We start from the raw sequence: 21,467 nt of genomic DNA, 5'->3' as shown, positions 1-21,467 counted from the left end.
TTGCACGCATATGTGACATGATACTGGTAATATCCACTGCTGTATGGGTATCTGTTATGTTAATGTACAAAATAAACCTGATTTAACATCCACAAACTGCGATTGAAGCGTCTTCTTTTATAATTGTTCTGACACACGGCTGTGCTGATGAATTATAGCGATTTAGCTTAGCTTTACTTCATTACACACATGCTCTGTTTTAAACCATTTTAAACTTGTATAACTCACTCTTGATCACGTTTGATGATGATTAATGATCCTAGCGAACTGAACACACCTTTTATTCCCGGCTGCTTTGCGCTCGTCCTCTCTTGTTGATATTATACATGCGACTACCGGACATGTTAATGCGCACAGCTGTCAATCAATATTGGTGGGCGGGCGGACCGCACTCCTACGTAAAGTTGCGGTCGATCTGAAAACCGCTCCAATTGGTCCACCGTTTTTATGCTGTTACATTTGAAAAAAAGGACTGGGTGTGTTTATTTCACCCCAATATGAGTTTATACACTACTTACACACATTTCTGTCCAAACAGCTTGAAAAGTAGATTTTTCACCATAGGTGCCCTTTAAATCAATTCAAAAGACTATTATTATTTTGTTTTATTCCATTTTAAGACAAATTTTAGGGTATTGCAAGAATTTCAATGTGGTGTAACCCAAAAAAATGATAATTCATCTTGTTTAAAAAAGGTGAAATTCTCACTGAAACTGATATCAGCTGGTTTGGCAATAATTTTACATTCGACAAATTTAACAGTAAACAAAGGTAAATGTACCCTGATTGATCTAAATGTAATATAAATTAACTTTTTGGAGGTTTTAGCATTAATTATGGAGAAAGAGGTGCTTAATTCACAGCCTTAGCATTAAAGTTCTGTAGGATAAAATAATGATGCTGCTCAACATTATTTTTTTTTTTTACTGTTAATCCATTTTTCGATTCACCCAATATTATGGACCCTCTCTCTCTCTCGCGCGCGCTTAAAATGTGTAGATTCAGTGGCAAACACTGTCCCTGAAAACTCTGTCCCACGTCCGGCTTTACAGTGAATGCTTTAGTCATTTTCATAGCAGACTTTAAACACTGAAAGTCTTTTATCCCCTCTTCGAAAAGTGTAAATGCTGGATTGACATTCATGACATGATCACTAATCTGCAGACATGTCTTTATTTGTAACTTTAGGTGGTTTCTAAAACTACATCTGTCAGTATTGTTCGTTCTCTTGTATCGAAAGAACTGAGTCATTGAGAGCTGATATTTATCAGTCCACAATGGGCCAATAAGAAGCGCTTGAAGGTGGGACACGCATTGCAGGCTTTGTTTACAGCAGCAAGTTGACATGTCAACTGTTTTAAACCATTCGTGAAGCGTGCTGCGTTAGGTGTTTTTAGGTGTAAAGATGCTTAATATGTGCATGCCTCTTACATGAAAGATGCTTAATGCGTGAATGCCACCACATGCGTGAATGCAACAATTATATGCACTTGCATAAATGCCCCCAAATATATTTTGAGGTCGCATAGATAAAATTTCGGGTGCATATGCGACCAAAATGGTTGCAATTTCGAGATCTGTATATGATTGATAGATGAATGATTTTTTTTTTTTTTTTTTAAACAATCCATGTTTCTATTCACCTAATATTATGGACACTCATTCTCACACACACACAATTGTTTCCTATCCTTCTTGATTTTTCCTTGCTTTATCATTCTTTGTTTTTTCCACTTCAATAAACATTTGGCTGTTAAAGCAACAGGATCAGGGGTCCATTCTTCGTACGTGGATTACTCAATTAGCGGGATTTGTTTATTGACGATTTGACACGATCCAGGATCGTTCCATTCTTCAAAACTGATCTGAGACTTGTCATAGCAACAGTTCTGGTAGCTCAAAGGTCCGCTGCCTGTCTGTCAGCGTCACCAGATGCCCATTGGATATCAATTACAGTGGTTGACGTGCTTTTACATTTTAAAAGCATCCATAGAGCGGCAATGCATGTCAGCATGAAAACAAAGGTCCACGTAAACTCTGTAAGCTGCATTCACAGACCTTTCTTCTTTCTGTCTGGCTTGATATGCAAGGTCCAGTTCCCTTGATGACCACCTTCTTGCCATTCCTGCAGGTAAGACCATGGAAGCGGTATGTGCTATGGATTTCTCCTGCTGCTCTCCCTTGATCTCTAATTCTGGCTGAAGTTCTTTTACACCAGCATCATGTCCTTGTATATTTCTGGGAATGTTGGGCCTCTCTGTGATGATTGGCGGTAATTTGAAAGGTATGGAATGATGCTATTGCCATATTTTGGGATTTAGGAATCCTCCATACAATATGGGACTGTACTTGCATCATTTTCAGTTTATGCTGAGAAATCGGAAGTGATGATGCCAACTTGCTGTAGTCAACGTAAATGCTTTGTTTCAGCAGTGCAAGGCAGCTGACAAAAATGCACACCTGGGCCAACTTTGCTCTCCATATTTTCCTGTTTCAAACGTCCCAGCACATCTTTAATCCAAGGCATTCCATTGGCTTTAGCCGATGCAAGATTTCATTTATAAGTCCACGACTCACTAAGGTGACAATCACATCACCCTCCATTTCGGCAGCTTTTGCATCAAGGCTAGGTTTCTGTTGTGACAACATTAAGCATGTCTTTTGTTCCAGGACACTTTTGGATTATGAGCTGAGTCATCACTTTCATAGCTAAAGTACTGAATGCTGTTGTATGTCAAAGCTGATTGCAGGACACCCTTTAGAGGCTTGTCGTGCTCTAAGCGCTGCTCTTTTAGCGGTGAATGGGTATGTGAACCTTTTTATTTTCTCCACCAACTCCAAGAGAACTCTGCTGATTGTGCACTTGCACTGTGCTGGAGGTCTGGTGTTTGTTAGACTCAATACTGACGCTGTTTTGGTCCCACCAAGGTCACAGAGAATTAAGTTTCTAAACTTCTGTCCTGAAGACCGTGTACGATGCCTTGATGCTGTCTGCAAACCCAAACAAGTGCTCTATCCTCATAGTCTGCCGTTTCTTCTTGGACCAGTACAAAGGGGTGGTGGAGCCATGTCAAGTGCTACTGAGTTGAAGGGTGCCAGGCCCATAATGCCTCTTTGCCATGTGAGACTGTGTTTATTGTCCAGACTAGGACCCAGATTAAAAGCCAAAATGGAGTCATGCACGCTGCCAGGCCAGCCCCAGAAGAACACTTCTAAAGCCATCTCAGTTTGAAATGCCACCCAAGACTTCTCAAACGTTCCCATGTGCTTTCCGCAGCTTGTAAGCTCCCGAGCAAATATCTGGGCACCCCCTCTCAGTTTGAAATGCCACCCAAGACTCCTCAAACGTTCCCTTGTGCTTTCCGCAGCTTGTAAGCTCCCGAGCAAATATCTGGGCACCTCCTGTATGGTGTTGAGGAATGGTAACCTTGCCTGGTCTTCTGCAAAAGGAAGCATGGGTTTTTCCTCCAGCAGATTTGTGACAGCGCTCATGTCAAAAAAATCCACTGCTCTCCCTCATCTGCTGCGTTGCGAGTAGTGTCACAATTTCAAACCTTGTCTTGACAATGTCTTGCAGCTTCAGCAGAAGGTCTTGCATGTGGTTTTAAATAGGCCTCACTTCGATTTGATATAGCTCGTGCAGTCATTGGGTGCATGATGCCGCAGCAGGACATTTCTCCAGACACTGGGTGTGAATTCCACTTCTCTTGACGGTTATGTGGCGTGTCAGCATAAAGCTGCAGAAAGGTTATGCTTTGGGGGAAACTGGCTGTGCTATCTTTTGAAAAAACTGACTTCAGTAAGTACTGCAGAAGCGCTTTTCGGTCCATTTTGGCAGCTGAATCAATGAATAGGTCACCATGCTGGCCTCTTGGAACAAGACACAGACTTAGTTGCCATCTCTACAAAAAAAAAATGGCATGACCTTTTCAGACACTAGTTTTTAGACCAGTTCTTTACTCTGAATACAGTTGCACAAATGCAAAATTAGGTACGTTTTGTAAAGCATTAATTGCAGTTTCCCTGATATTTGCAATCGTGAACACTCTAGATAACTGATAGCACCAAATCGGGAGTAGATGTGTGATTTGACGTGTTTCTTTAGCAGATGGAAAACTGGATGCACGGTTGCTTTTGAGGGCATTGTAAAGGTCAGGTATGGGATTTGCAGTTTAAGTAAATCTGCTCCAATCTTGTCAGAGTGGTTGGACTGACTGACATACGGTCATAACAGAGAAAGTCTTTCATGTTATTTGACTGCCTAATGATGTCCAAGAAGTTGTGCGTGTTGTCTTCAGAGGCTCTTTTGTACAGCAACTCCACCTAACAGAGAAGATAAAACAATAAATGATAGTATCTGTTTTATTCCAAGGACATTGCTTATGCAACTACCATACCACCTCTGAAGCCCCGCTCTGGTCTTGCCCATCCATGTCACCTTCATGGACAATAGCTCTATCTGCTGTTGGGCAAATAACTAAATGAATCAATTTAAAAGAGAGAGAGAAAGACTAGAAAATTGTTCCATTCATTGTTAATTTCATTGACAAATTCTTTTTCAAGTCATTGTTTTTACAGACGACAAGTGATGATGATGATGATGATGGCGACAACTATAATAAAAATATACTGACATTTTTGCTGAATAATAAAAAGGAGATGAGAATGGGAATGTGGGACGACTTTGCAAAATAATCCAATCAGAATTAATCTCGGTGTGTGATGCATGACGTGCACACATTTGAAAAGTAACTGATCCACAATAGACACAGGATGCGATTTACGTTATCCATAGGGTCGTCTGTCTGATTAAACTATGTATATTGAGATGGCAGCAGCTAAGAGAAAAAGAAGATTCATGTTGATGTCAAGACAAAGTCTGTACACCGTATGGGGAGGAAAAAGCTGATTAAAAACCGATTTAAAAGCAACATCAGGCCAGGGAATCATGTTTTTTTTTTCATTTACCCGATCAGTGCTTTTGGTTAACTGAAATGGTGTAGCCTCTTGCTGACCTTTAGAGACGCCACTAGGTTGTACATTAAACATTATTACATGGGTAACATGATTATGGCATTCATTTTAGCTGCAGCAACAGTATATCTGGCCTGAACTAACTAAATTATTGCAAAGTCCTTCATTTTCAGTCGTCTACTGTTCTTGCAGACGCATAATTTTGAATGTTACTTCTGATATAAACAATGCATATCTAATTTTTGGTATATTTTAATTAGACTGTTTTAATTTTAAGTTAGAATTGTTTGTATAAATAAATGTATACAATATTTAATTAAATTACACTTAAATTAAACCAAATACATTTTAGTTGACTAGAAACGTATTAAATTTAGTCAACTAAAAGTAAAATGATTCAGAAGACTAAAATGCGACAAACTAAAATGGAATTTTAGTCATAAGACTAGAACTATATCAAAATTAACACTGGTTTCATTAAGGGCTGGATCACACATGCAATTGTTGTTTTTCCCATTAGTTTTTTCAAACAATCTGTGTGTGAAATATAATGACATTGAAATAATCTCTTTTGACTCACTGCTTTCAGATTGAAATGTCCCATTATACATAAGGTGTCGAAGCCTCTGCACATCTCTACGTCCTTGGTTGACTAACTCCCTGATGCGTGCTTCCGCTTCTGCAAAATCAACTTTCAATGTTTCTTCTCATGATAACTGAAAAAGCAAAACCTTTTTAGACGAAAAAAAAAAAGATGAGGACGTCTTGAATTAGGAACTGTTGATACAGCACTTTGGATTCACCGGACTCTAAATGAGCACAGGTGATTTCTCTATTTAGACATTTTATATTATTTCTTCCCATTTTATCATGTTATGAGATCTCTCTTTGAATGTCGATTAAGGCCATTACCAGACCTTTTGGTAGACTCACTCAACATGGTTTCATCTTGAATGTAAATTAGGCATAACAATAAGGTGATGCTCTTCCGTTCCTAGATCTGTGATGCACTTATTAGTGAGAACAGTCACTGTTAAAACAGATGAGGGCTCTCTGTTAATAAAGAGCCCTCATCGAACAGTTAAATTCAATGCATCTTTATTGGAATAGCACTTTTAGAATGTAGATTTGTTAAAGACAGCTTCACATAGAAGATTGTAGTGAGTTGTAACCGTGTCAGTTCAGTGTGGTTTAATATTCACTGCTGAAACGCACTTCACTGAAATGCAAATCCATTGATTTCTTTTCTTGTTTCTTACAACTTGAAAATTGTTTAATATATGATAATATCGTCTTATCACCCAGCTCTAGCCAGTACTACCCCAGATAGCCAGAACATTTGGGCCAAATGTGGGTGATAGCTGGCACATGTGGCGTAGGTATGGCATGGCTGAACAGATATGGCCCAGATTATTACCATATATGTTTTGCCATAAATTCAGAATAGGCGGGAATATTCTTCTGGTTCACAGCTCCTTTTGCAGTATCTGGGCAGGTTAACAAAAAACACATAAGATCCTAGAAAGGTTCAGCTATGGCTGACATCGGTAAATATAAACTTCTGGTTGACTTTGGGATTGCATTTGGAAAACACGCAAAACTGAACACCGGTCTGGCAGTCAAAGACAACTGCCACGCCACACTTCAGTTGCCAAGTCTACCCAGCGAGCTTAACATTTGCTTCAGGTAAGTGATCATTTGGCATTTAAAAAGATTTTACTTAACAATTTAACAAACTCAAACAGTTTGCTGTTTAAAATAACGTTAGCATTAAAGTTCTTGCAAATTTCCAATGACCAAAAAATGCGGTTAATTTATTTTAGATAAATAACAATTTGTGAAAATGTAACATTTCAGTGTGATTTAGTAAGGTTTAAAATAAAAGCGGTCCCATTATAGGCCTAACATGATAGTGGAAGCCAATAGAAAAAGTGTTTTATTATTGTAAAATGAACGAACAATATAGGTATAATGTTTCTGTACAATATAGAGCCAAAACGCAACAAACATTTATAAATTAATGAATTTTTGTTGTCTAATGGTCATTTTGATATCATTAAATGTAATGTGACTGACTTCAATAACCAGGTTTGACCAGCGTGGCACTATAACGGAGACAGTTTTCAGCTATTCGGAGTTCAATTCAAAAGAAGAGACCTTTACTTTTAGGGTGCTTTCACACTTGGTTCAATTGCCTGGACCATATCCAAGTTTGATTGTCCCCCCTTGCCACCTTTCTAGGTTGGTTTGTTACCACTGTCTGCAGAAGCTTTTTTGGAGGAGACGAGCAGAAATGATCACTGTGTTGGCCCTGGCTCAGTCCCGCTTGTCACCAAGGTACGAATCGTGACACACACGAACGAACATTATGAAAACGATAGTTTGTTGTACAGTTGGCGGTTCACTTCCGTACCAGAGTTTGCATGAACCGTACCCCAGACCACCTCTTTCAGGTGGACTTTGGTACGGTTCACGGGTGTGCACCCGAGTTCAGAAGACATTCACACTATAGCTAAATGTACCGTAATATGACGTCAAACAAACCCGGGTGCGGACCAAAAGTGTGAAAGCACCCTTAACACACTGGACAACAAAAATGACAGCACTTGATCTCAGCAATGTGATAATGGCACGATGCAATCTCTGTAATCGTCACTTCACCCACAGTATGTTCCTTTTATATAAAGTTTATACAATAGATTTAAAGCAAACAATTACAGTATTAATCCTAAAGAAATAAGAGTGAAAAGTTTAGAAGCTGCTCAAATATAAATGTAAAAATAATATTATTGCATGTGTAAGTAGTTTGGTTTTCAAAGATCAGAGGTGGAAAGTAACGAATTACATTTACTTATGTAACTATACTTTAGTTAAAACCTGAAATTTTACTTAAAATGTAGCGAAGTACAATACTTAAGGCATATCCGTTACTGAGTATAATATTGAGGTATAAATATATTGTATATTTATACTTGTAACACGGGGAGTGACAGAGACAACTGAGGTTTGGATCCACATGCAGGTTTATTCGATGTCAGGGAGGCAATGGTCAACACAGGTGCAAACAGATGTATATAGGCAATCCAGAATCGTAATCTTTTACAGGCGAGAGGTCGGAAGGCAGGCGGCAGACAAGGATTAGTAGATAAACAAGGCTAGGGTAAACACATGGAGAAACAAGACTAAGGAAACGCGTTGAATTGTCACTATACAGTTAAACAAGACTCGGCAAAGGCAGGGAGTGTGTGTGATGTTTAAATAGTGTGTGTAATCAGTCTTTGGATTACATTTGCACCAGCTGAGGATTGTCAGTCTAAATGAGGAAGCATGTGTGTTTGTGAACGGAGTGCATGTATGAAAATGTAGTCCATGAATGGCGGATTTGTAGTCCATAAGTTATTGTGAGGGTGAGTGCTTACCAGTGACCTCTGGTGGTTAGAGATCGCTGGTAATCATGACAGAGCCCCCCCTCTAGGAGTGGCTTCCAGACACTCCTAATACAGATCAGGCGGGAGGTGGAGCGGAGGCGGAAGAGGAGGAGGGATGGAGGCCCAGGACCATGTAGAGGAGGCGTACCTGAAGCATGGAGCTGAGGAGGGCCTGGAGCGTGGAGCTGCGGAGGGCCTGGGGCGTGGAGCAGCTGGAGGACTGGAAGCGGCCATCTTGTGAGCTGGAGTATGTACTGTAGATTGCAGAGATGGTGATGCCAGCATTAATGTGTCAGTGGGATGTACAGCAAGCCCTGTTGTCCTCTGGTCCTGCTGTACATTGCCCCCTCCCAAAAAATATTTAGGGGTCTCCTCCACCTCGCCCACGGTGAAGGGGGACCCACTCAGTTGCAGTGCCAGTTCGATATAGTTCATTATAGTGCAGTGAGGATCATTTAGTGGCATCATCGAGTATAGTGGTTCAGATAATCCGCCATGGAAAAATATCATTAGACATACCTCACTCATTGATGTTAAATGTGATAGTTCTATAAAGTCCTCCACATATTCTTCGATTGACCGTGCTCCCTGACGTAGGCACATGATTTTAATTCCCGCTGGATCCATGTTTGGCCGAGTCTTCTGTAACACGGGGAGTGACAGAGACAACTGAGGTTTGGATCCACATGCAGGTTTATTCGATGTCAGGGAGGCAATGGTCAACACCGGTGCAAACAGATGTATATAGGCAGTCCAGAATCGTAATCAGTTACAGGCGAGAGGTCGGAAGGCAGGCGGCAGACAAGGATTAGTAGATAAACAAGGCTAGGGTAAACACACGGAGTAACAAGACTAAGGAAACGCGTTGAATTGTCACTATACAGTTAAACAAGACTCTGCAAAGGCAGGGAGTGTGTGTGATGTTTAAATAGTGTGTGTAATCAGTCTTTGACAATCCTCAGCTGGTGCAAATGTAATCAGTCTAAATGAGGAAGCATGTGTGTTTGTGAATGGAGTGCATGTATGAAAATGTAGTCCATGAATGGCGGTTTTGTAGTCCATAAGTTATTGTGAGGGTGAGTGCTTACCAGCGACCTCTGGTGGTTAGAGATCGCTGGTAATCATGACAATACTGATTAATATATAAGGTAATGCAACTGAAAAAAAGAAAAAACGCGCCCGGAAACCATGTCACTGCATCAGCAGAGTGAGAAAAGTATGCAGTAAATTTGTCTATTTACTGCTGCTGGAGTTGGATGTATCGCCTGATTTCAGAAAGTTTTCAGCTGTTTACAGGGCAAGTGATGGACAATAACTGGCTTTCTGTCCATGGGCTGACCATTGCGAGCTTTGTGTTACCTGAGGTTTTTGTACCGAGGCTCCCTGATGATCAGATCCTTCCAGTGGAGGCAGCACGACAAGAGCTACTCGTTCTGCTCAATAACATCAATGCCCTGCGAGACGCCTTCTGGTTTGTGGACGGAATCGACCAGATCAGCCATGCCGGCCAGGGCACTCCCCAGGGAGCAGATGTGTGGGACCTGGATCACAACAGGTGGGCACAAGGAGTAACACTTGAGGGTCAGATCCGGCTACTCCACATCATTGCCTGTCTCTTGCTTAAGGGACGATTTCGTGACATGGCAATCGGTGCCATCATCTTGACCATAGTGGTCTTTGCAGTTCGCGGCATGATTTCAACCGCAAAGTTGACCCGTATCATCATGGATCTGACTCCCACCATCCCGTACATTGGAGATGTCCTCGGCATCTCAGATCTTCAACTTATGTGGTTAAATTACGGGAATCTTGTAGATGAAGCGATGCCGAAAATCATGAGGAGATGGTTTGCTTTCATACTGGCACATGCTATCGACCTCAGGGTTGTCTTAGCGCAGGCAGCTGGGTCCGGGCTAACATATCTTGATGTTATCGCGAGGGCCATCTATGAACACCCACATTTTCCGTGGGTGCTCATAGGTAGGATGTACCCTGACCAGTATGCAAGGGCCATGAGACGAGTGGGGAACAACCCCATTACGGCTATTGTCGCGATCTCACAGACGTGAGAACGACGAAGTTTTGTTGTCTCACAGCTTTCTGTGGGAGACTGTTGATGGCCCTTGGCGATCGGACTCTTGAGTGACACCAGGGGTTCGTAGAGGACCGCTTAAGGGCCGATATTTGACGCCTACGCTAGTGGCTCAGTATCCGGCCAACATTGGAGTATTGTTTAGGATGAACGGACATCCTGACTGGGGACTGCATGAGAGAGGGCGAAGAAGTCCAAACCAGTGGGGAGGTCCCGGCCCAGACGTCGATGATGATGGCCCCGGCGGCGGTTACGACGGTGAGGCATATGGGGAGGAATGCCCTGATGAAGAGGAAGAAAAGGCTCACGTGGACACTGTGGGTACAGGAGCAAAGTTGTCGTTTAGCTGCAGAGCAGCCCCAGCCAGAGATTTCCGCAGCAAATGCGTCAGGCTGGAAAGGCAAAGTCAACAAAGAGGAGATCGAATCCGGGCAGGTCCTAGCCCCTCAGAAGGCCAGTACTCCTGAACAAAGTGTGACAACCGCAGAAGATGACGTGTTTGTCACCATTCCTGTACAGCCACCGCCCAAACAACCAGCCCCTCAAACCAGTACCCCAAAGCTTGCACTGCAGTTCCAGCAGGCTGCACCTTCACAGTCCAAAATACCCCACCTGTACCAACTGGGAGGCCTATCACGAGGCGGGCCCAGTGTGCATTGTCAGCTACGAGAACGCCTAACAAATCATCTAGAACTCCCTGCTGAAAAGGACACAGCTCTTCTTATTCAGCAGTTCATCCAATCTAGTTGGGAGACTCGCAATTCTGTTCTGTGGTCAGATGACACTTCATTTCAGAGATTTGTTAATTGTTCAGACTGTTCTGTTCTGGAATTAATAAAGCTCATGTTCTGAGAGCACAAATGGAGAAAATCCAATTCAACTTAACGATAGTTTCATAATTGTTTTTTTTTTTTTATTAAAAATGCGGGAAAACTTTCCCATCGCACGTGCAATGAAAGCAGCGCACGGGTAGTGCAGAAGCAGCGCGCAGGTGTTTGCCTTACACAGGCTGCATCAGCAACATGAACTGGATCCGCGTTTTTTGCACAAATAAATCTTTCTGTCTATTCTAGTTACCTACCTATTTTTTATATATAAATACACTTTCTATGTTTACTTTTCATCTGCTCCAAGGCCCGCAGCAACTTCATCCCATGCTGTATCCTTAACCTGCCACTTTTTATTATGCATATTATATCAAAGAATTGTATGCTTCTCAAGCTCTATAAGGAGTGTCACTCGTGTCTTTTCTTGTGCACTCAGAGGACAGTCACCTGTGATAACGTGTCATTTTGTTTTTGATGGTCAGCATGATGTAGGACTATTTATTATAATATTCATTCATCTTCTTTTTGGCCTGTCTTTTTCATTAATCTGGGGTCGCCCCAGTGGAATGAACCGCCCACTCATCCAGCATATGTTTTTTATGCAGCGGATGCCCTTCCAGCTGCAACCCATGTCTGGGAAAAATCCATACTCATTACACTATGGATAATTTAGCCAACCCAATTCACCTGTAACTGAAGGATAGCATTTTTTATTGTTAGATTTTGCTAAACATTTACTAATAAATGCAGACATAAAGGGTCTCTTCTTTTAAAGGGTTAACTGTGATAATGTGTGTACAAGAAAGAGGAACCCAACGTCCTGCTACTGGCAGGGTGGAGGACTGCTGCTCATAACAGATACGAGGAAGAGGAATATCTGGTTGCTGAAAGGTCAAACTGTCAAGACAACACCAAATAAGTCAATAGGGTTGAGGGTTAGATAGTGTGCGAAAGGCAGTATAAAAAGCATGAAGGACAGCCTAATAGAGAGGGCTGAATTGATATTACACCCCTCCTGCTCAGAGCTTATACTCTCTAACTTCTGAGTTGAAAATTAAGAAGTTTTATTTTAAATGCAAGATCTCCGTCAATTTTTGAACATGCAATGGACCATTTGAGTCCTACAATTGGTGACCCGACGACGTGATTGACTGGAGACTTTCAAATAGATGAACGTTTATTTCTGATGCCAAATCCAGAGGCGCCTCTCTAAATAAAGGTAAGCAGAAACCATTTTCTAAAATTCTGTTATTGAATATTCTAAATAAGTGGCTTTTGGCATCGGTAAATACGTTGTTCATTTCTTTGATACATTTGATGCATGCAGGAGGTTACAGACTACATATAAAAAAAAAGGAAGAAGAATGAATTTTGATAAGTTGTGATAGAGAAAGTTAGAGTGAATCATTAGGATTTACGGAGAAGTCCTGTTCCCTAAATAGGCACTTAGGCAAATAAATTGGAAATTGTTTGTCTTGACGATTTAGGGAACAGGACTTCTTTAAATCCTAATGATTTACCCTAAGTCACTCATATTTCCAATTATCAGGGTAAATACATCGGTATTTAAAATACATCAGTATTTAAAGTCGTTTCCCTGAGAAGGCAAAACCCCGGAAGATCCCTCTTATTCTGACGAGAATTTGACATTTTCAGGTAAATTATCAGAGTAAATACATCAGGGTAAACAGGGTTTTTAAATTTAACAGGGTAAAAGTACATCGGTACTTAAAAATACATCGGTATTTAGAAGTCCTTTTTCCCTGAGAGAGGCAGACCCTTGAAGATCCCTCTTATCCTGATGAGGATCTGACATCTTCAAGTAAATTTCTCAAGGATAGCAGGTTTAGTGAATTGAGAAAAAGTGAGAGTGTAGGGATAGGGATAAAAAAAAATTGAAGGAGAATTTGATAAAGGAGGACAATCATATTCCTCACATTCTCTCCCATTGTTGTCTTAAAGGAGGACAATCATATTCCTCACGTTCTCTAAGACAACAATGGGAGAGAATGTGAGGAATATGATTGTCCTCCTTTAAGACAACAATGGGATAAAATGGTAGATATCTTATTGGCGCAAACTGATCAAAAAAGTTTTAAGTTTACAGAACATTACGGTACTGATTGTATGGACAAAAAGGGGTCTCTGTTTCAGAAAGTGGGAATAAAAGAGAAAAGAGCACAGGAAGCTGTTTTAAGTCACAGAAAAAAGGAAGTAGGGCTGTTGCACAAGCGAGCCCATGCAAAGAAAGAAAAACAGTTGCTGCAAGTGTGACTCTAGACCATCTTAAATTGCATCTAACTGTGTTGAAACCAAAGAAAAAGGAAGTTAACAGTAAGGACGCTGAAACCAAACTGAGTAAGAAATAGGAAGTTGAGGCTGAGGCGAAGACTGATTCTATGGCCACGCCCACTGCCCCCACCATACAGAGACTATACCAAGATCACTCACCGCCGTAAAACCCAACTATAAGCCAGCAGCAGTTAAATAGTCTCTCACGGACTTAAAAATCATCATGAAAAAAGCTGCCTGCTATAACAGAAGGGGAAGGCAGATGGATGAATTAACTTTTTGCATTGTCTCAAAACATAGGGATGGTGAAAATGGAGCTGTCAAGTGTGGGAAGAAGCATGCGATGAAAACCAAATGTCTAACCCTGTTACTAATAGAATTTGTGTCTAGCAGTGTTGCAAGGAGCTCCAGCTGGTGTGACCACTGCCTGGTACCTCAGAAGACTGTTCCATGGCTTTGATGATACTAAATGGAAAAAGTATGCAGTAGATTTCATAGACAAAGCAGTAGAAAGAGCAGGCAAAGAGGGAAGTGAGTTGCTAAAGCTGCAAAAGAACTTCTGAAACTGCAGTTTGAGGAGAGGAAGTCAGCTAAAAATAAGGGCCTGAAGGCCTCCCCACTTCCTGAAACAGACAACCCAATAACACTGTTTCCAGATGGTAGCTGCCACAGGGCAGATGATGGAACTCTGAAAGCAGGCTTTGCTGTGGTTAAACTAAAGAATGATCAATTGGTCACCATACACTCTGGAACCCCTAATTGGCAAACAATCTGCACAAAAAGCAGAACTATTGACCCTAATCAATGCATTGACTCACTCAAAAGGACAGGCTGTCAACTACTTTGATTCTGCATATGCAGTGTCCACAGCCCACGTGGAGCTGCCTGTGTGGATCAGATGTGGATTCACAACTTCCTCTGGCCGGCCTATTACTCATAAGAAAGAAGCAAGAGAGCTCTCTGAAGCCATAATGTTGCCAAATAAAGTGGCTATTATCAAGTGCACTGGTCATTCTCAAGGAACTGACCTAATAACAACAGGGAATGAAGCAGCAGACTTGGCTGCAAAACGTGCCTCAGGCTACCTACAGGGTCAGTTTGTGGTCACATCTGAGCCAGACGTGACATCCCTCCTACCAGAATTCTCAAGAGAATTCTTATCTGAGCAGCAAGACATGGCTGCTCCTGAAGAAAAGTTTGTGTGGAAAACAAAAGGGCAATCAGACACGAGGATGGATATTGCACAGCACCTGATGGTAGAGCTTTGCTCCCAGCGTCACTAGTCCCAAGGGTGTTGAAAGAAGCCCACACACATGCACACTGTGGTGATAAGCAAATGTCGCGAGCATTGCAATCATGGTGGCATCCTTATATGCCACACCTAATCTCTGGGTACATAACGACATGTGACATCTGTCAGATGCACAATGTCAAACCAACTATGAAACCATCTCAGGAATCGTTCCCATTGGCAAATGGCCCTGGGGATGAAGTTATAATTGATTTCACTGACATGAATGAAAGAGTAAATGGTAAACGATATTTGCTTGTTATGATTGATGCATATACTGGATGGTCAGAGGCCTTCCCGGTGGGCAAGGAAGACCGCACTGCTGTCATTAAATGTCTGATAAACCATTACATCCCACGTCATGGTTTTCCGAGCCGGGTCAGATCTGACAATGGCTCACACTTTAAAAATGAACATCTGGCTGATGTGGAAAAGGCATTGGGTTTAGTACACCATTTCGGGGCAGTCTATCACCCACAGTCACAAGGTAAGGTTGAGTGGTTAAATCTAACATTGAAAAACAAATTGGCTAAAATCTGTGCACACACTAAATTGACATGGTTGGCTGCTCTTCCATTGGCTTTGATGTCAGTAAGGAGCTCTGTGAGTAGGGCAACAGGATACACGCCCTTTGAACTGTTGACTGGTCGCCAATTTCCTGGCCCACTGAACCCACTACAATTGGAACCAGTACAACCATTATCACACAAAATTTACTATGACAAATTGACTGCTCTAATTGAATCTTTTGACAAAATGTTACCAACTGATTTTAGGGGACACGAATATCCAGCACCCCTACCTGACCGAACTTGGGACTGGGTGAGATTGAGAATCTACAGGCGTGAATGGAAAGAGCCTCGCTGGTCTGCTCCAATTAAGGTACTTGCACACACGCACCTCTCACTGTGTTTGTCTTGCAGGAAAAGGTGACACTTGGTACCATCTGAGCCAGTGCTGTCCGGCGGACTCACCGTCCAGATCATTGGATGACACCAGAGTGGACCTTGCTTCGCAGGTCCAAGAGAGGGAGGATACCACAAAAGGAGGTGACACACAAACACATACACACAATAAAAATTTTCAAACTTTGCAGGTGGTCCACAAAACAGGGGGTTTAGTCACAGCCCCTAAAGGAGAAGCTGTAGACCATTGTGTCAGTGCAGACTGTGCATATGGAGCGGGCATAGGGAAAAAATTCAGAGAAAGATATGGGGTTGACAAGGTAAAGGCCCAGAGAAAAACGAAAGGTGATTGTGCTATAACTCACGAGGCAGACAGAATAGTTTTCCACCTGATCACAAAAACGTTTGCCAGAGACCTACCCACATATGAGGACTTTAAGAGCAGTCTAATCTGCATGAGAACGTGGTGTGACAAATTACACATCACCAGATTGTCAATACCCTGGCTGGGGTGTGGTTTGGACAAGTTGGAATTCTATAGAGTTCTCCACATTATTGAAAAGACATTTAAAGGCCAGAATATAACCATTTCCGTTTATGCGTTAGAATAAGTTTACTGTGCTTGCTATTTTTTATTGTAGCTTTGATATTGATTATATATTACTTGCTGTTAACACAATAACGCTGTGAAAAATAAGATAAAGGGAGGATCAGAATTAAATAATAAGGAAAACCAGCATCAATAAAACATGAGGGATAAGGCGTATAATAAGTGGTGTAGAGGGTGGGATCAAGTAGTGGGGAACACCGGGAAAATGGACACCAAACCCAACATGGTTAGGGAGTTTTAAAAATGAGCGAAGAAAACTGAAAATACAAAGGGATTATATTCCTACCCAGAACCCTATTACTATGTCCATAGGGGAGTGGACAGGATAGCCCCTAGATGAGACCCATTATGCTGGGAAAAACAATCCGCCAAAGTTTCTCCATATACTATTAGGAGTTGAGATATCAGGAACTGACCCCCTGAGAATCATAGAAGTTTAGTTTTTAGACAGGGTCAATGTAATAGATAGAAACAAGACAACGACTATAGGACCCCCAATCAGAGATCATAGTAGAGAAATTAGTGGTTGAAGGGTTGTAATAGAAATGGATTATACCAAATTATCCCCTGAGTATATACTAGAGAAGCCACGGGAGATGGGGAAACTGTTTAGCTGTGGAAATCATCCATTCTAACCACAAATTAAACAGGAATGACAGATTGTGTTGTGCATGTGCAAAAGCTAGACCAACCCTTAGAATAGAACCAGCCCCATTGATAACAAATGACCCAGTAGGATATGGGTGTATGATAAATCTGACTAGGCAGTATAGGCCAAAAGGATGTGACACTCTAGCAGAAATATTCCCACCAATAAATAACCAGACAAAAACAGGCCAATTTTCTGCAGACCCAGGAAATTTCACCTGTTTTAATTTTACTCCCACCGGAACAGTGCTAGTCAGGGTAGGGCATATTAACCCTTTGTGGTGCAAACAGATTATCAACAATGCAGGGGATATAATAGGACCTTGGGTGCGGGGAGGACTATATTATTACTGTGGAGGAAAAAGATTATTTGTAAGAATACAGGGAAATGCCACTGAGGGTGTTTAGTGCAGTTAACCTGACCATCGCACATTCACAATGATTGGACATAAAAACCAAATTACAGCCACGAGACGTAGGAGAAGCTTTGATCTAACTAATAATTGTCGAACTTATATAGACTAAATTGGGATCCCTCGAGGAGTCCCTGATGAATGCAAATTAGCAGATCAAATTGCTGCTGGGTTTGAGAACCTCCCAATAATATCAACTATTTTCTCAGTTACCTGGAATAAAAATGTGGACAGAATAAATGTTGTGCACTGTAATGTGATGTGACAGATTTGCCAATCTCAAGACGCCATAGAGGGATTATCAGAACAATTGGCTCCAACCTCATTAATGGCAATACGGAATAGAATAGCACGAGACACGCTATTGGTGGAAAAGGGGTGCCATGTTCCAAGATTTTTGCTGCACTTTCATTACCAATAATACGGCCCCAGACAGATCAGTAACGAGGGCTTTAGAAGGATTAAAAACCCTTTCTAAAACAATGGCAGAACACTCTGGTGTAAATAACCCATTTGATGATTGGCTGACCGGTGTGTTTGGAAAATATAAAACCATGTTTACATCAATTTTGATCTCTATAGCTACATTTGTGGCCATAATAGTGACCTGTGGATGCTGTTGCATCCCGTGTATCAAAACATTGTGTAACAGGGTGATAATAACAGCAATTGAAAAGAAAGATGGAGCTTTCTCCAGTGTGATTGACTCAGCTGACATGTTGTGGTTGCCCAAACGTCAATTAGGGGACAGACTGGGTGCCTTTCCCCACAAGGGTTTTCGGCTCAGTCCAGCCTAAGCACACTGGTTTATAGGGAATTTATAGGGACCATCATTGTTTGACTGTTATGATTGTGTTTATTGCTTTTATTTTTCTTAATGTCTGATATGATGTGTCAGGTGAACATGTGGTGGCTGCCCATGAGCCAACTAGGGGACCGCTTGGGTGTCTTTCCTCACAGAGGTTTTCGACCCAAGCTCATCTGGACATATTGGACCAAGAATTCTGAGATTTTTTAAAGTGTTTATTAAAGTGGTGTGGCCTTTTTTCAGAGGCCAAGAGAGGGATTGAAGGATAGCATTTTTATTGTTAGATTTTGCTAAACATTTACTAATAAATGCAGACATAAAGGGTCTCTTCTTTTAAAGGGTTAACTGTGATAATGTGTGTACAAGAAAGAGGAACCCAACGTCCTGCTACTGGCAGGGTGGAGGCCTGCTGCACATAACAGATACCAGGAAGAGGAATATCTGGTTGCTGAATGGTCAAACTGTCAAGACAACACCATATAAGTCAATAGGGTTGAGGGTTAGATAGTGTGCGAAAGGAGAGCCTAATAGAGGGGGCTGAATTGATATTACACCCCTCCGGCGCAGAACTTGTATTCTCTAACTTCTTGCATTCAAAATAAAACTTCTTAATTTTCAACTCAGATCTCCGTCAATTTTTGAACACGCAATGGACCGTTTGAGTCCTACATACCGCAGGTCTTTGGACTGTGGGGGAAACCGAAGCAATATTTATACAATATAGTTATAAGGATATTTATAAATGATCAAACTAGTGTGCAGCTTAGCAAAACTGATACAAAAACTTTGATAAAATGCAACAAAGATTTGTTTGGGCCCGAACTACAAAACGTAAAACAGTTTAAGTTCATTGATTGACCTTATAAAAATCTGTGGATAATATTAATGCATTTATTGGGTTAAATAAAATTGCTACCTTTTACTGTAATAAAGTTAGTACACAGTTATGGTCATGCATGCAAAACAATATATATTTAATAATTAAAATAGATGTCAAATAATCGGATCTCTGTGTGAAGCCTTAGTTGGGTCAGTTGCAGGGGCGTCGTTAGACCCAATTTACTGGGGCACGTGCCCCAGTAAATGCATTGAGATATGATTTACTTCATATGCAAGTGTATTTATTAAGGGTGGTAATTCCGAAATAAAGATGTTATTCTCTATGTGCAACCAAACCAACGCTGGTGAAGGCAATGTGTTTACCCAAAAAGCAAACTGACGCATCTCCACGTGTGCGCAGAGAACCCGCGCGCCTCGCACGCGCTGCTCTTCTGCCGGTGCGAGTGCCGGTAGTTAACATGCGCGCCAAAAAAATAGGCTACTTGCTTGTCACACGCTGCTCATGCGTTGTAAAACCGGCGTAACAGCCTTTTTTGTTTAGCTGGTCGACAAAACTAAAGTTTAAACAATATGACGGTAGTCTTACTAAGCATGCCTCCTGATAGATTTTTTTGTATGAAGCAAAAAGGAGGGATGAGGAGTGAGGGAGGTAAAGACTTAATAAACCTAATTCTCTGCCATGTGTCAAGTCTAAGACAACAGATAATTCTATAAAACACTTTTTTTTGTATTTTATTGAATTGTCTATAGAATTTCATTCAAATAAAATTAACATTTATGCAAAAGATTTCTTAAATGATCCTAGCATATCACTTCAGTTGTGTCTAAACATTGTTTTTCAGTTACATTTAAGATTTAGAATAATAATTGTATAATAACAAGAATACTTTTATTTATAATAAATATTTATTTATAAAAAAATATTTATTTATGTATATATTTATTTATTTATTTTATTTATTTTTTTTTTTTTTGAGGACGGAGTTGGGGGGCGGTGCCCCAGTAGAGCTTTATGTCTAGCAACGCCCCTGGTTAGTTGGCATTTCTGTGTGGACATGCGGTACAGGTGAATTGGGTAAGCTAAAATTGTCCGTAGTGTATGTGTGTATAGATGTTTCCCAGTGTTGGGTTGCAGCTTAAAGCTTAAAGTTTTAACAGTTAAAAAAAAAAAGGTTTGGAACAAATGAAGGAAGAGTAATTGATGACAATTTTTGTGTGAACTGTTTAATTTATTTTTTCTGTTGACCCCAAAATAATATATTAAGAAAAAACCTGGAAACCTGTAACAATTGACTTCAGTAATATTTATTTTTCCTACTGTGTAAGTCAATGGTTAGAGGTTTACAGCTTTCTTCAAAATATAATCTTTTGTGTTAAGAAAAGGAACTCATAAAGGTTAGGAACTATGCAAACTCTAATACATATTCAGCTAAAACAGTGCTAATCCGAAACACAAAGGCAATGCCACATACGAGTTTGGGAAATTGGGATTTATTTATTTATCATTTAATTTAGTCAATACACTACAAAAATGCCTGCCTTGTTTCTATTCCAAATATAAAAACAAAAATCTTAAATATAAAGTCCTACAGCTTTAATTAAAAAAAATGTGTACACAGTCTGTCAAAAATGAGACCCAGGCAATGAGGGCTTTTCCGAATAAGACCTCTTTGTGCATTATTTGTAGATAAAATACAGCTTAAAGGGCACCTATGGTGTAAAATTTACTTTTAAACCTGTTTGGACAGAAATGTGTGTAAGTATAGTGTATAAACTGTCATATTAGGGTGAAATAAACACACCCAGTCCTTTTTTTCAAATGTAACAACATAAAAACGGTGGACCAATTGGAGCTGTTTTCAGATCGACCGCAACTTTACGTAGGAGAGCGGTCCCCCCGCCCACCAATATTGATTGACAGCTGCGCGCATTAACATGTCCGGTAGTCATGTGTATAATCATATAATCAAGACAGGACGAGCGCAAAGCAACTGGGAATAAAAGGTCTGTTCAGTTCGCTAGGTTCATCAATCATCATCAAACGTGATCAAGAGTGAGTTTTACAAGTTTAAAATGACTCAATTAATTACACACATGCTCTGTTTTACAGCGATTCACTTCAGATGCACTTAATCAGCACAGCCGTGTGTCAGAACAATTATAAAGTAAGACGCTTCAATCCCGGTTATTAATATACATTAATATAAGAGATATCCATACAGCAGTGGATATTACCAGTATCATGTCACATGCGTGCAAAACGAGTGCAAAGCTTAACTCGCGCTCTGTGTGTGTGTGTGTGTGTGTGTCTTCGTGTCTGAGCTGTGTGTGTGTGTGTG

Source organism: Danio aesculapii, chromosome 8 (genome assembly GCF_903798145.1).
Source record: "Danio aesculapii chromosome 8, fDanAes4.1, whole genome shotgun sequence".
Taxonomy (NCBI): domain Eukaryota; kingdom Metazoa; phylum Chordata; class Actinopteri; order Cypriniformes; family Danionidae; genus Danio; species Danio aesculapii.
This window is presented reverse-complemented; position numbering follows the sequence as displayed.